Genomic DNA, 13227 nt, shown 5'->3' with positions numbered 1-13227 from the left:
TGTACTAATACAAATCACTGACTACAGGAGGACAGGGAATGGGGTGTCTGTACTAATACAAGTCACTGACTACAGGCGGACAGGGAATGGGGTGTCTGTACTAATACAAGTCACTGACTACAGGCGGACAGGGAATGGGGTGTCTATACTAACACAAGTCACTGACTACAGGAGGACAGGGAATGGGGTGTCTGTACTAATACAAGTCACTGACTACAGGCGGACAGGGAATGGGGTGTCTGTACTAATACAAATCACTGACTACAGGCGGACAGGGAATGGGGTGTCTGTACTAATACAAATCACTGACTACAGGAGGACAGGGAATGGGGTGTCTATACTAATACAAGCCACTGACTACAGGCGGACAGGGAATGGGGTGTCTGTACTAATACAAGTCACTGACTACAGGCGGACAGGGAATGGGGGGTCTGTACTAATACAAATCACTGACTACAGGCGGACAGGGAATGGGGTGTCTGTACTAACACAAGTCACTGACTACAGGAGAACAGGGAATGAGGTGTCTGTACTAATACAAGTCACTGACTACAGGAGGACAGGGAATGGGGTGTCTGTACTAATACAAGTCACTGACTACACGCGGACAGGGAATGGGGTGTCTGTACTAACACAAGTCACTGACTACAGGCGGACAGGGAATGGGGTGTCTGTACTAATACAAGTCACTGACTACACGCGGACAGGGAATGGGGTGTCTGTACTAATACAAGTCACTGACTACAGGAGAACAGGGAATGGGGTGTCTGTACTAATACAAATCACTGACTACAGGCGGACAGGGAATAGGGTGTCTTTACTAATACAAATCACTGACTACAGGCGGACAGGGAATGGGGTGTCTGTACTAACACAAGTCACTGACTACAGGAGAACAGGGAATGGGGAGTCTGTACTAATACAAGTCACTGACTACAGGAGGACAGGGAATGGGGTGTCTGTACTAATACAAATCACTGACTACAGGCGGACAGGGAATGGGGTGTCTGTACTAACACAAGTCACTGACTACAGGAGGACAGGGAATGGGGTGTCTATACTAACACAAGTCACTGACTACAGGAGGACAGGGAATGGGGTGTCTATACTAATACAAGTCACTGACTACAGGAGAACAGGGAATGAGGTGTCTGTACTAACACAAGTCACTGACTACCGGCGGACAGGGAATGGGGTGTCTATACTAATACAAGTCACTGACTACACGCGGACAGGGAATGGGGTGTCTGTACTAATACAAGTCACTGACTACAGGAGAACAGGGAATGGGGTGTCTGTACTAATACAAATCACTGACTACAGGCGGACAGGGAATGGGGTGTCTGTACTAATACAAATCACTGACTACAGGCGGACAGGGAATGGGGTGTCTGTACTAACACAAGTCACTGACTACAGGAGAACAGGGAATGAGGTGTCTGTACTAACACAAGTCACTGACTACCGGCGGACAGGGAATGGGGTGTCTGTACTAATACAAGTCACTGACTACACGCGGACAGGGAATGGGGTGTCTGTACTAATACAAGTCACTGACTACAGGAGAACAGGGAATGGGGTGTCTGTACTAATACAAATCACTGACTACAGGCGGCCAGGGAATAGGGTGTCTGTACTAATACAAATCACTGACTACAGGCGGACAGGGAATGGGGTGTCTGTACTAATACAAATCACTGACTACAGGAGGACAGGGAATGGGGTGTCTGTACTAATACAAGTCACTGACTACAGGCGGACAGGGAATGGGGTGTCTATACTAATACAAGTCACTGACTACAGGAGGACAGGGAATGGGGTGTCTATACTAACACAAGTCACTGACTACAGGAGGACAGGGAATGGGGTGTCTATACTAATACAAGTCACTGACTACAGGCGGACAGGGAATGGGGTGTCTGTACTAATACAAATCACTGACTACAGGCGGACAGGGAATGGGGTGTCTGTACTAATACAAATCACTGACTACAGGAGGACAGGGAATGGGGTGTCTATACTAATACAAGCCACTGACTACAGGCGGACAGGGAATGGGGTGTCTGTACTAATACAAATCACTGACTACAGGCGGACAGGGAATGGGGTGTCTGTACTAATACAAATCACTGACTACAGGCGGACAGGGAATGGGGTGTCTGTACTAACACAAGTCACTGACTACAGGAGAACAGGGAATGAGGTGTCTGTACTAATACAAGTCACTGACTACAGGAGGACAGGGAATGGGGTGTCTGTACTAATACAAGTCACTGACTACACGCGGACAGGGAATGGGGTGTCTGTACTAACACAAGTCACTGACTACAGGAGGACAGGGAATGGGGTGTCTATACTAATACAAGCCACTGACTACAGGCGGACAGGGAATGGGGTGTCTGTACTAATACAAGTCACTGACTACAGGCGGACAGGGAATGGGGGGTCTGTACTAATACAAATCACTGACTACAGGCGGACAGGGAATGGGGTGTCTGTACTAACACAAGTCACTGACTACAGGAGAACAGGGAATGAGGTGTCTGTACTAATACAAGTCACTGACTACAGGAGGACAGGGAATGGGGTGTCTGTACTAATACAAGTCACTGACTACACGCGGACAGGGAATGGGGTGTCTGTACTAACACAAGTCACTGACTACAGGCGGACAGGGAATGGGGTGTCTGTACTAATGCAAGTCACTGACTACACGCGGACAGGGAATGGGGTGTCTGTACTAATACAAGTCACTGACTACAGGAGAACAGGGAATGGGGTGTCTGTACTAATACAAATCACTGACTACAGGCGGACAGGGAATAGGGTGTCTGTACTAATACAAATCACTGACTACAGGCGGACAGGGAATGGGGTGTCTGTACTAATACAAATCACTGACTACAGGCGGACAGGGAATGGGGTGTCTGTACTAACACAAGTCACTGACTACAGGAGAACAGGGAATGGGGTGTCTGTACTAATACAAATCACTGACTACAGGCGGACAGGGAATGGGGTGTCTGTACTAATACAAGTCACTGACTACAGGTGGACAGGGAATGAGGTGTCTGTACTAATACAAATCACTGACTACAGGCGGACAGGGAATGGGGTGTCTGTACTAATACAAATCACTGACTACAGGCGGACAGGGAATGGGGTGTCTGTACTAATACAAGTCACTGACTACAGGCGGACAGGGAATGGGGTGTCTGTACTAATGCAAGTCACTGACTACAGGAGAACAGGGAATGGGGTGTCTGTACTAATACAAATCACTGACTACAGGCGGACAGGGAATGGGGTGTCTGTACTAATACAAATCACTGACTACAGGCGGACAGGGAATGGAGTGTCTGTACTAATACAAGTCACTGACTACAGGCGGACAGGGAATGGGGTGTCTATACTAATACAAATCACTGACTACAGGAGGACAGGGAATAGGGTGTCTGTACTAATACAAGTCACTGACTACAGGAGGACAGGGAATGGGGTGTCTGTACTAATACAAATCACTGACTACAGGAGAACAGGGAATGGGGTGTCTGTACTAACACAAGTCACTGACTACAGGAGGACAGGGAATGGGGTGTCTGTACTAATACAAATCACTGACTACAGGAGGACAGGGAATAGGGTGTCTGTACTAATACAAGTCACTGACTACAGGAGAACAGGGAATGGGGTGTCTGTACTAATACAAGTCACTGACCACCTTGTTGGCTAACACTGATTTCCTCATGACCATAGACCATGACCCCTTAATTTCCATAGATGACCCTGTTTGTTGGCATTAACCACTTAATTACCATATATGACCCCTGCCCGCGACTCTGTCTATACAGTACATGTATAACCCCCATCAGTACACACTGACCCCTATTGTCCAGAGCTGCAGGGAGCCTTGTCCTAATTGTCCTGAGATCCTGCCCATATCCTGGAGGACAACCCCCATCATCCCTCCAAATTGCCTGGACGAGGGACTGTCTGAAAATCCCTGACAGAAAATAGATCACGGGGCAACATCACAATGTCCTATGTATCTAAGCCTATCATGTGTAACTTCAGTGTATCCAATTCTATCGTGTGATACCATCTCCTGAGCTGTGTATCTAATCCTATCATGTGTGATACTGTCTGCTGAGCTGTGTATCTAATCCTATCCTGTGTGATACTGTCTGCTGAGCTGTGTATCTAATCCTACCCTGTGTGATACTGTCTGCTGAGCTGTGTATCTAATCCTCTCCTGTGTGATACTGTCTACTGAGCGGTGTATCTAATCCTGTGTGATACTGACTGCTGAGCTGTGTATCTAATCCTATCCTGTGTGATACTGACTGCTGAGCTGTGTATCTAATCCTATCCTGTGTGATACAGTCTGCTGAGCTGTGTATCTAATCCTATCCTGTGTGATACAGTCTGCTGAGCTGTGTATCTAATCCTATCCTGTGTGATACAGTCTGCTGAGCTGTGTATCTAATCCTATCCTGTGTGATACTGTCTGCTGAGCTGTGTATCTAATCCTACCCTGTGTGATACTGTCTGCTGAGCTGTGTATCTAATCCTCTCCTGTGTGATACTGACTGCTGAGCTGTGTATCTAATCCTATCCTGTGTGATACTGTCTGCTGAGCTGTGTATCTAATCCTCTCCTGTGTGATACTGTCTGCTGAGCGGTGTATCTAATCCTCTCCTGTGTGATACAGTCTGCTGAGCTGTGTATCTAATCTTATCCTATGTGATACAGTCTGCTGAGCTGTGTATCTAATCCTATCCTGTGTGATACTGTCTGCTGAGCTGTGTATCTAATCCTATCCTGTGTGATACAGTCTGCTGAGCTGTGTATCTAAACCTCTCCTGTGTGATACAGTCTGCTGAGCTGTGTATCTAATCCTATCCTGTGTGATACGGTCTGCTGAGCTGTGTATCTAATCCTATCCTGTGTGATACTGACTGCTAAGCTGTGTATCTAATCCTGTCCTGTGTGATTCTGTCTGCTGAGCTGTGTATCTAATCCTATCCTGTGTGATACCGTCTGCTGAGCTGTGTATCTAATCCTATCCTGTGTGATACTGTCTGCTGAGCTGTGTATCTAATCCTGTCCTGTGTGATACTGTCTGCTGATCTGTGTATCTAATCCTATCCTGTGTGATACTGTCTGCTGAGCTGTGTATCTAATCCTCTCCTGTGTGATTCTGTCTGCTGAGCTGTGTATCTAATCCTATCCTGTGTGATACTGTCTGCTGAGCTGTGTATCTAATCCTATCCTGTGTGATACTGTCTGCTGAGCTGTGTATCTAATCCTATCCTGTGTGATACTGTCTGCTAAGCTGTGTATCTAATCCTATCCTGTGTGATACTGTCTGCTGAGCTGTGTATCTAATCCTCTCCTGTGTGATTCTGTCTGCTGAGCTGTGTATCTAATCCTATCCTGTGTGATACTGTCTGCTGAGCTGTGTATCTAATCCTATCCTGTGTGATACTGTCTGCTGAGCTGTGTATCTAAACCTCTCCTGTGTGATACTGTCTGCTGAGCTGTGTATCTAATCCTATCCTGTGTGATACTGTCTGCTGATCTGTGTATCTAATCCTATCCTGTGTGATACTGTCTGCTGAGCTGTGTATCTAATCCTATCCTGTGTGATACCGACTGCTGAGCTGTGTATCTAATCCTATCCTGTGTGATACTGTCTGCTGATCTGTGTATCTAATCCTATCCTGTGTGATACTGTCTGCTGAGCTGTGTATCTAATCCTCTCCTGTGTGATTCTGTCTGCTGAGCTGTGTATCTAATCCTATCCTGTGTGATACTGTCTGCTGAGCTGTGTATCTAATCCTATACTGTGTGATACTGTCTGCTGAGCTGTGTATCTAATCTTATCCTGTGTGATACTGACTGCTGAGCTGTGTATCTAATCCTATCCTGTGTGATACTGACTGCTGAGCAGTGTATCTAATCCTATCCTGTGTGACACAGTCTGCTGAGCTGTGTATCTAATCCTATCCTGTGTGATACTGTCTGCTGAGCTGTGTATCTAATCCTATCCTGTGTGATACTGTCTGCTGAGCTGTGTATCTAATCCTATCCTGTGTGATACTGTCTGCTAAGCAGTGTATCTAATCCTATCCTGTGTGATACTGACTGCTGAGATGTGTATCTAATCCTATCCTGTGTGATACTGTCTGCTGAGCTGTGTATCTAATCCTATGCTGTGTGATACTGTCTGCTGAGCTGTGTATCTAATCCTATCCTGTGTGATAATGTCTGCTGAGCTGTGTATCTAATCCTATCCTGTGTGATACTGACTGCTGAGCTGTGTATCTAATCCTATCCTGTGTGATACTGTCTGCTGAGCTGTGTATCTAATCCTATCCTGTGTGATACTGACTGCTGAGCTGTGTATCTAATCCTATCCCGTGTGATACTGTCTGCTGAGCTGTGTATCTAATCCTATCCTGTGTGATACTGTCTGCTGAGCTGTGTATCTAATCCTATCCTGTGTGATACTGTCTGCTGAGCTGTGTATCTAATCCTATCCTGTGTGATACTGTCTGCTGAGCTGTGTATCTAATCCTATCCTGTGTGATACTGACTGCTGAGCTGTGTATCTAATCCTATCCTGTGTGATACTGTCTGCTGAGCTGTGTATCTAATCCTATACTGTGTGATACTGTCTGCTGAGCTGTGTATCTAATCCTGTCCTGTGTGATACTGTCTGCTGAGCTGTGTATCTAATCCTATCCTGTGTGATACTGTCTGCTGAGCTGTGTATCTAATCCTATCATGTGTGATACTGACTGCTGAGCTGTGTATCTAATCCTATCCTGTGTGATACTGTCTGCTGAGCTGTGTATCTAATCCTATCCTGTGTGATACTGTCTGCTGAGCTGTGTATCTAATCCTATCCTGTGTGATACTGTCTGCTGAGCTATGTATCTAATCCTATCCTGTGTGATACCGCCTGCTGAGCTATGTATCTAATCCTGTCCTGTGTGATACTGTCTGCTGAGCTGTGTATCTAATCCTCTCCTGTGTGATACAGTCTGCTGAGCTGTGTATCTAATCCTCTCCTGTGTGATACAGTCTGCTGAGCTGTGTATCTAATCCTATCCTGTGTGATACTGTCTGCTGAGCTGTGTATCTAATCCTATACTGTGTGATACTGTCTGCTGAGCTGTGTATCTAATCTTATCCTGTGTGATACTGACTGCTGAGCTGTGTATCTAATCCTATCCTGTGTGATACTGTCTGCTGAGCTGTGTATCTAATCCTATCCTGTGTGATACTGTCTGCTGAGCTGTGTATCTAATCCTATCCTGTGTGATACTGTCTGCTGAGCTGTGTATCTAATCCTCTCCTGTGTGATTCTGTCTGCTGAGCTGTGTATCTAATCCTATCCTGTGTGATACTGTCTGCTGAGCTGTGTATCTAATCCTATACTGTGTGATACTGTCTGCTGAGCTGTGTATCTAATCCTATCCTGTGTGATACTGTCTGCTGAGCTGTGTATCTAATCCTATCCTGTGTGATACTGTCTGCTGAGCTGTGTATCTAATCCTATCCTGTGTGATACTGTCTGCTGAGCTGTGTATCTAATCCTATCCTGTGTGATACTGTCTGCTGAGCTATGTATCTAATCCTATCCTGTGTGATACCGCCTGCTGAGCTATGTATCTAATCCTGTCCTGTGTGATACTGTCTGCTGAGCTGTGTATCTAATCCTCTCCTGTGTGATACAGTCTGCTGAGCTGTGTATCTAATCCTCTCCTGTGTGATACAGTCTGCTGAGCTGTGTATCTAATCCTATCCTGTGTGATACTGTCTGCTGAGCTGTGTATCTAATCCTATACTGTGTGATACTGTCTGCTGAGCTGTGTATCTAATCTTATCCTGTGTGATACTGACTGCTGAGCTGTGTATCTAATCCTATCCTGTGTGATACTGTCTGCTGAGCTGTGTATCTAATCCTATCCTGTGTGATACTGTCTGCTGAGCTGTGTATCTAATCCTATCCTGTGTGATACTGTCTGCTGAGCTGTGTATCTAATCCTATCCTGTGTGATACTGTCTGCTGAGCTGTGTATCTAATCCTATCCTGTGTGATACTGACTGCTGAGCTGTGTATCTAATCCTATCCTGTGTGATACTGTCTGCTGAGCTGTGTATCTAATCCTATACTGTGTGATACTGTCTGCTGAGCTGTGTATCTAATCCTGTCCTGTGTGATACTGTCTGCTGAGCTGTGTATCTAATCCTATCCTGTGTGATACTGTCTGCTGAGCTGTGTATCTAATCCTATCATGTGTGATACTGACTGCTGAGCTGTGTATCTAATCCTATCCTGTGTGATACTGTCTGCTGAGCTGTGTATCTAATCCTATCCTGTGTGATACTGTCTGCTGAGCTGTGTATCTAATCCTATCCTGTGTGATACTGTCTGCTGAGCTATGTATCTAATCCTATCCTGTGTGATACCGCCTGCTGAGCTATGTATCTAATCCTGTCCTGTGTGATACTGTCTGCTGAGCTGTGTATCTAATCCTCTCCTGTGTGATACAGTCTGCTGAGCTGTGTATCTAATCCTCTCCTGTGTGATACAGTCTGCTGAGCTGTGTATCTAATCCTATCCTGTGTGATACTGTCTGCTGAGCTGTGTATCTAATCCTATCCTGTGTGATACTGTCTGCTGAGCTGTGTATCTAATCCTATCCTGTGTGATACTGTCTGCTGAGCTGTGTATCTAATCCTGTCCTGTGTGATACTGTCTGCTGAGCTGTGTATCTAATCCTATTCTGTGTGATACTGTCTGCTGACCTGTGTATCTAATCCTATCCTGTGTGATACTGTCTGCTGAGCTGTGTATCTAATCCTATCCTGCGTGATAACGTCCGCTGAGCTGTGTATCTAATCCTATCCTGTGTGATACTGTCTGCTGAGCTGTGTATCTAATCCTATCCTGTGTGATACTGTCTGCAGAGCTGTGTATCTAATCCTATCCTGTGTGATACTGTCTGCTGAGCTGTGTATCTAATCCTATTCTGTGTGATACTGTCTGCTGACCTGTGTATCTAATCCTATCCTGTGTGATACTGTCTGCTGAGCTGTGTATCTAATCCTATCCTGGGTGATAACGTCCGCTGAGCTGTGTATCTAATCCTATCCTGTGTGATACTGTCTGCTGAGCTGTGTATCTAATCCTATTCTGTGTGATACTGACTGCTGAGCGGTGTATCTAATCCTATCCTGTGTGATACTGTCTGCTGAGCTGTGTATCTAATCCTATCCTGTGTGATACTGTCTGCTGAGCTGTGTATCTAATCCTATCCTGTGTGATACTGTCTGCTGAGCTGTGTATCTAATCCTATCCTGGGTGATAACGTCCGCTGAGCTGTGTATCTAATCCTATCCTGTGTGATACTGTCTGCTGAGCTGTGTATCTAATCCTATCATGTGTGATACTGTCTGCTGAGCCATGTATCTAATCCTATCCTGTGTGATACAGTCTGCTGAGCTGTGTATCTAATCCTATCCTGTGTGATACAGTCTGCTGAGCTGTGTATCTAATCCTATCCTGTGTGATACTGCCTGCTGAGCTGTGTATCTAATCCTATCCTGTGTGATACTGTCTGCTGAGCTGTGTATCTAATCCCGTCCTGTGTGATACTGTCTGCTGAGCTGTGTATCTAATCCTATCCTGTGTGATACTGACTTCTGAGCTGTGTATCTAATCCTATCCTGTGTGATACTGACTGCTGAGCTGTGTATCTAATCCTATCCTGTGTGATACTGTCTGCTGAGCTGTGTATCTAATCCTATCCTGTGTGATACTGCCTGCTGAGTTGTGTATCTAATCCTATCCTGTATGATACTGTCTGCTGAGCTGTGTATCTAATCCTATCCTGTGTGATACTGACTGCTGAGCCGTGTATCTAATCCTATCCTGTGTGATACAGTCTGCTGAGCTGTGTATCTAATCCTATCCTGTGTGATACTGACTGCTGAGCTGTGTATCTAATCCTATACTGTGTGATACTGTCTGCTGAGCTGTGTATCTAATCCTATCCTGTGTGATACTGCCTGCTGAGCTGTGTATCTAATCCTTTCCTGTGTGATACTGTCTGCTGAGCTGTGTATCTAATCCTATCCTGTGTGATACTGTCTGCTGAGCTGTGTATCTAATCCTGTCCTGTGTGATACTGTCTGCTGAGCTGTGTATCTAATCCTATCCTGTGTGATACTGCCTGCTGAGCTGTGTATCTAATCCTTTCCTGTGTGATACTGTCTGCTGAGCTGTGTATCTAATCCTATCCTGTGTGATACTGTCTGCTGAGCTGTGTATCTAATCCTGTCCTGTGTGATACTGTCTGCTGAGCTGTGTATCTAATCCTGTCCTGTGTGATACAGTCTGCTGAGCTGTGTATCTAATCCCATCCTGTGTGATACTGTCTGCTGAGCTGTGTATCTAATCCTCTCCTGTGTGATACTGCCTGCTGAGCTGTGTATCTAATCCTATCCTGTGTGATACTGTCTGCTGAGCTGTGTATCTAATCCTATCCTGTGTGATACTGCCTGCTGAGCTGTGTATCTAATCCTATCCTGTGTGATACTGTCTGCTGAGCTGTGTATCTAATCCTATCCTGTGTGATACTGCCTGCTGAGCTGTGTATCTAATCCTATCCTGTGTGATACTGTCTGCTGAGCTGTGTATCTAATCCTATCCTGTGTGATACAGTCTGCTGAGCTGTGTATCTAATCCTATCCTGTGTGATACTGTCTGCTGAGCGGTGTATCTAATCCTATCCTGTGTGATACTGTCTGCAGAGCTGTGTATCTAATCCTATCCTGTGTGATACTGTCTGCTGAGCGGTGTATCTAATCCTCTCCTGTGTGATACAGTCTGCTGAGCGGTGTATCTAATCCTATCCTGTGTGATACTGACTGCTGAGCTGTGTATCTAATCCTCTCCTGTGTGATACTGCCTGCTGAGCTGTGTATCTAATCCTATCCTGTGTGATACTGTCTGCTGAACTGTGTATCTAATCCTCTCCTGTGTGATACAGTCTGCTGAGCTGTGTATCTAATCCTCTCCTGTTTGATACAGTCTGCTGATCTGTGTATCTAATCCTATCCTGTGTGATACTGTCTGCTGAGCTGTGTATCTAATCCTGTCCTGTGTGATACTGTCTGCTGAGCTGTGTATCTAATCCTATCCTGTGTGATACTGTCTGCTGAGCTGTGTATCTAATCCTATCCTGTGCGATACTGTCTGCTGAGCTGTGTATCTAATCCTCTCCTGTGTGATACAGTCTGCTGAGCTGTGTATCTAATCCTCTCCTGTGTGATACTGTCTGCTGAGCTGTGTATCTAATCCTATCCTGGGTGATACAGTCTGCTGAGCTGTGTATCTAATCCTATCCTGTGTGATACAGTCTGCTGAGCTGTGTATCTAATCCTATCCTGTGTGATACAGTCTGCTGAGCTGTGTATCTAATCCTATCCTGTGTGATACTGTCTGCTGAGCTGTGTATCTAATCCTATCCTGTGTGATACTGTCTGCTGAGCTGTGTATCTAATCCTATCCTGTGTGATACTGTCTGCTGAGCCGTGTATCTAATCCTCTCACCTGTGTGATACTGTCTGCTGAGCTGTGTATCTAATCCTATCCTGGGTGATACAGTCTGCTGAGCTGTGTATCTAATCATATCCTGTGTGATACTGTCTGCTGAGCTGTGTATCTAATCCTATCCTGTGTGATACTGTCTGCTGAGCTGTGTATCTAATCCTATCCTGTGTGATACTGTCTGCTGAGCTGTGTATCTAATCCTATCCTGTGTGATACTGCCTGCTGAGCTGTGTATCTAATCCTCTCCTGTGTGATACTGTCTGCTGAGCTGTGTATCTAATCCTATCCTGTGTGATACTGCCTGCTGAGCTGTGTATCTAATCCTATCCTGTGTGATACTGTCTGCTGAGCTGTGTATCTAATCACATCCTGTGTGATACTGTCTGCTGAGCTGTGTATCTAATCATATCCTGTGTGATACTGTCTGCTGAGCTGTGTATCTAATCCTATCCTGTGTGATACTGTCTGCTGAGCTGTGTATCTAATCCTATCCTGTGTGATACTGTCTGCTGAGCTGTGTATCTAATCCTATCCTGTGTGATACTGTCTGCAGAGCTGTGTATCTAATCCTATCCTGTGTGATACTGTCTGCTGAGCTGTGTATCTAATCCTCTCCTGTGTGATACTGTCTGCTGAGCTGTGTATCTAATCCTCTCCTGTGTGATACTGCCTGCTGAGCTGTGTATCTAATCCTGTCCTGTGTGATACTGTCTGCTGAGCTGTGTATCTAATCCTCTCCTGTGTGATACTGTCTGCTGATCCCCTGTATCTAATCCTCTCCTGTGTGATACTGCCTGCTGAGCTGTGTATCTAATCCTATCCTGTGTGATACTGTCTGCTGAGCTGTGTATCTAATCACATCCTGTGTGATACTGTCTGCTGAGCTGTGTATCTAATCATATCCTGTGTGATACTGTCTGCTGAGCTGTGTATCTAATCCTCTCCTGTGTGATACTGTCTGCTGAGCTGTGTATCTAATCCTATCCTGTGTGATACTGTCTGCTGAGCTGTGTATCTAATCCTCTCCTGTGTGATACTGTCTGCTGAGCTGTGTATCTAATCATATCCTGTGTGATACTGTCTGCTGAGCTGTGTATCTAATCCTCTCCTGTGTGATACTGTCTGCTGAGCTGTGTATCTAATCCTATCCTGTGTGATACTGTCTGCTGAGCTGTGTATCTAATCCTCTCCTGTGTGATACTGTCTGCTGAGCTGTGTATCTAATCCTATCCTGTGTGATCCTGTCTGCTGAGCTGTGTATCTAATCCTATCCTGTGTGATACTGCCTGCTGAGCTGTGTATCTAATCCTATCCTGTGTGATACTGACTGCAGAGCTGTGTATCTAATCCTGACCTGTGTGATACTGTCTGCTGAGCTGTGTATCTAATCCTATCCTGTGTGATACTGATTGCTGAGCTGTGTATCTAATCCTATCCTGTGATACTGACTGCTGAGCTGTGTATCTAATCCTATCCTGTGTGATACAGTCTGCTGAGCTGTGTATCTAATCCTATCCTGTGTGATACTGTCTGCTGAGCTGTGTATCTAATCCTATCCTGTGTGATACTGTCTGCTGAGCTGTGTATCTAATCCTCTC

The sequence above is a fragment of the Bufo bufo genome, chromosome 11 (genome assembly GCF_905171765.1).
Source record: "Bufo bufo chromosome 11, aBufBuf1.1, whole genome shotgun sequence".
In the NCBI taxonomy this organism is placed as follows: domain Eukaryota; kingdom Metazoa; phylum Chordata; class Amphibia; order Anura; family Bufonidae; genus Bufo; species Bufo bufo.
This window is presented reverse-complemented; position numbering follows the sequence as displayed.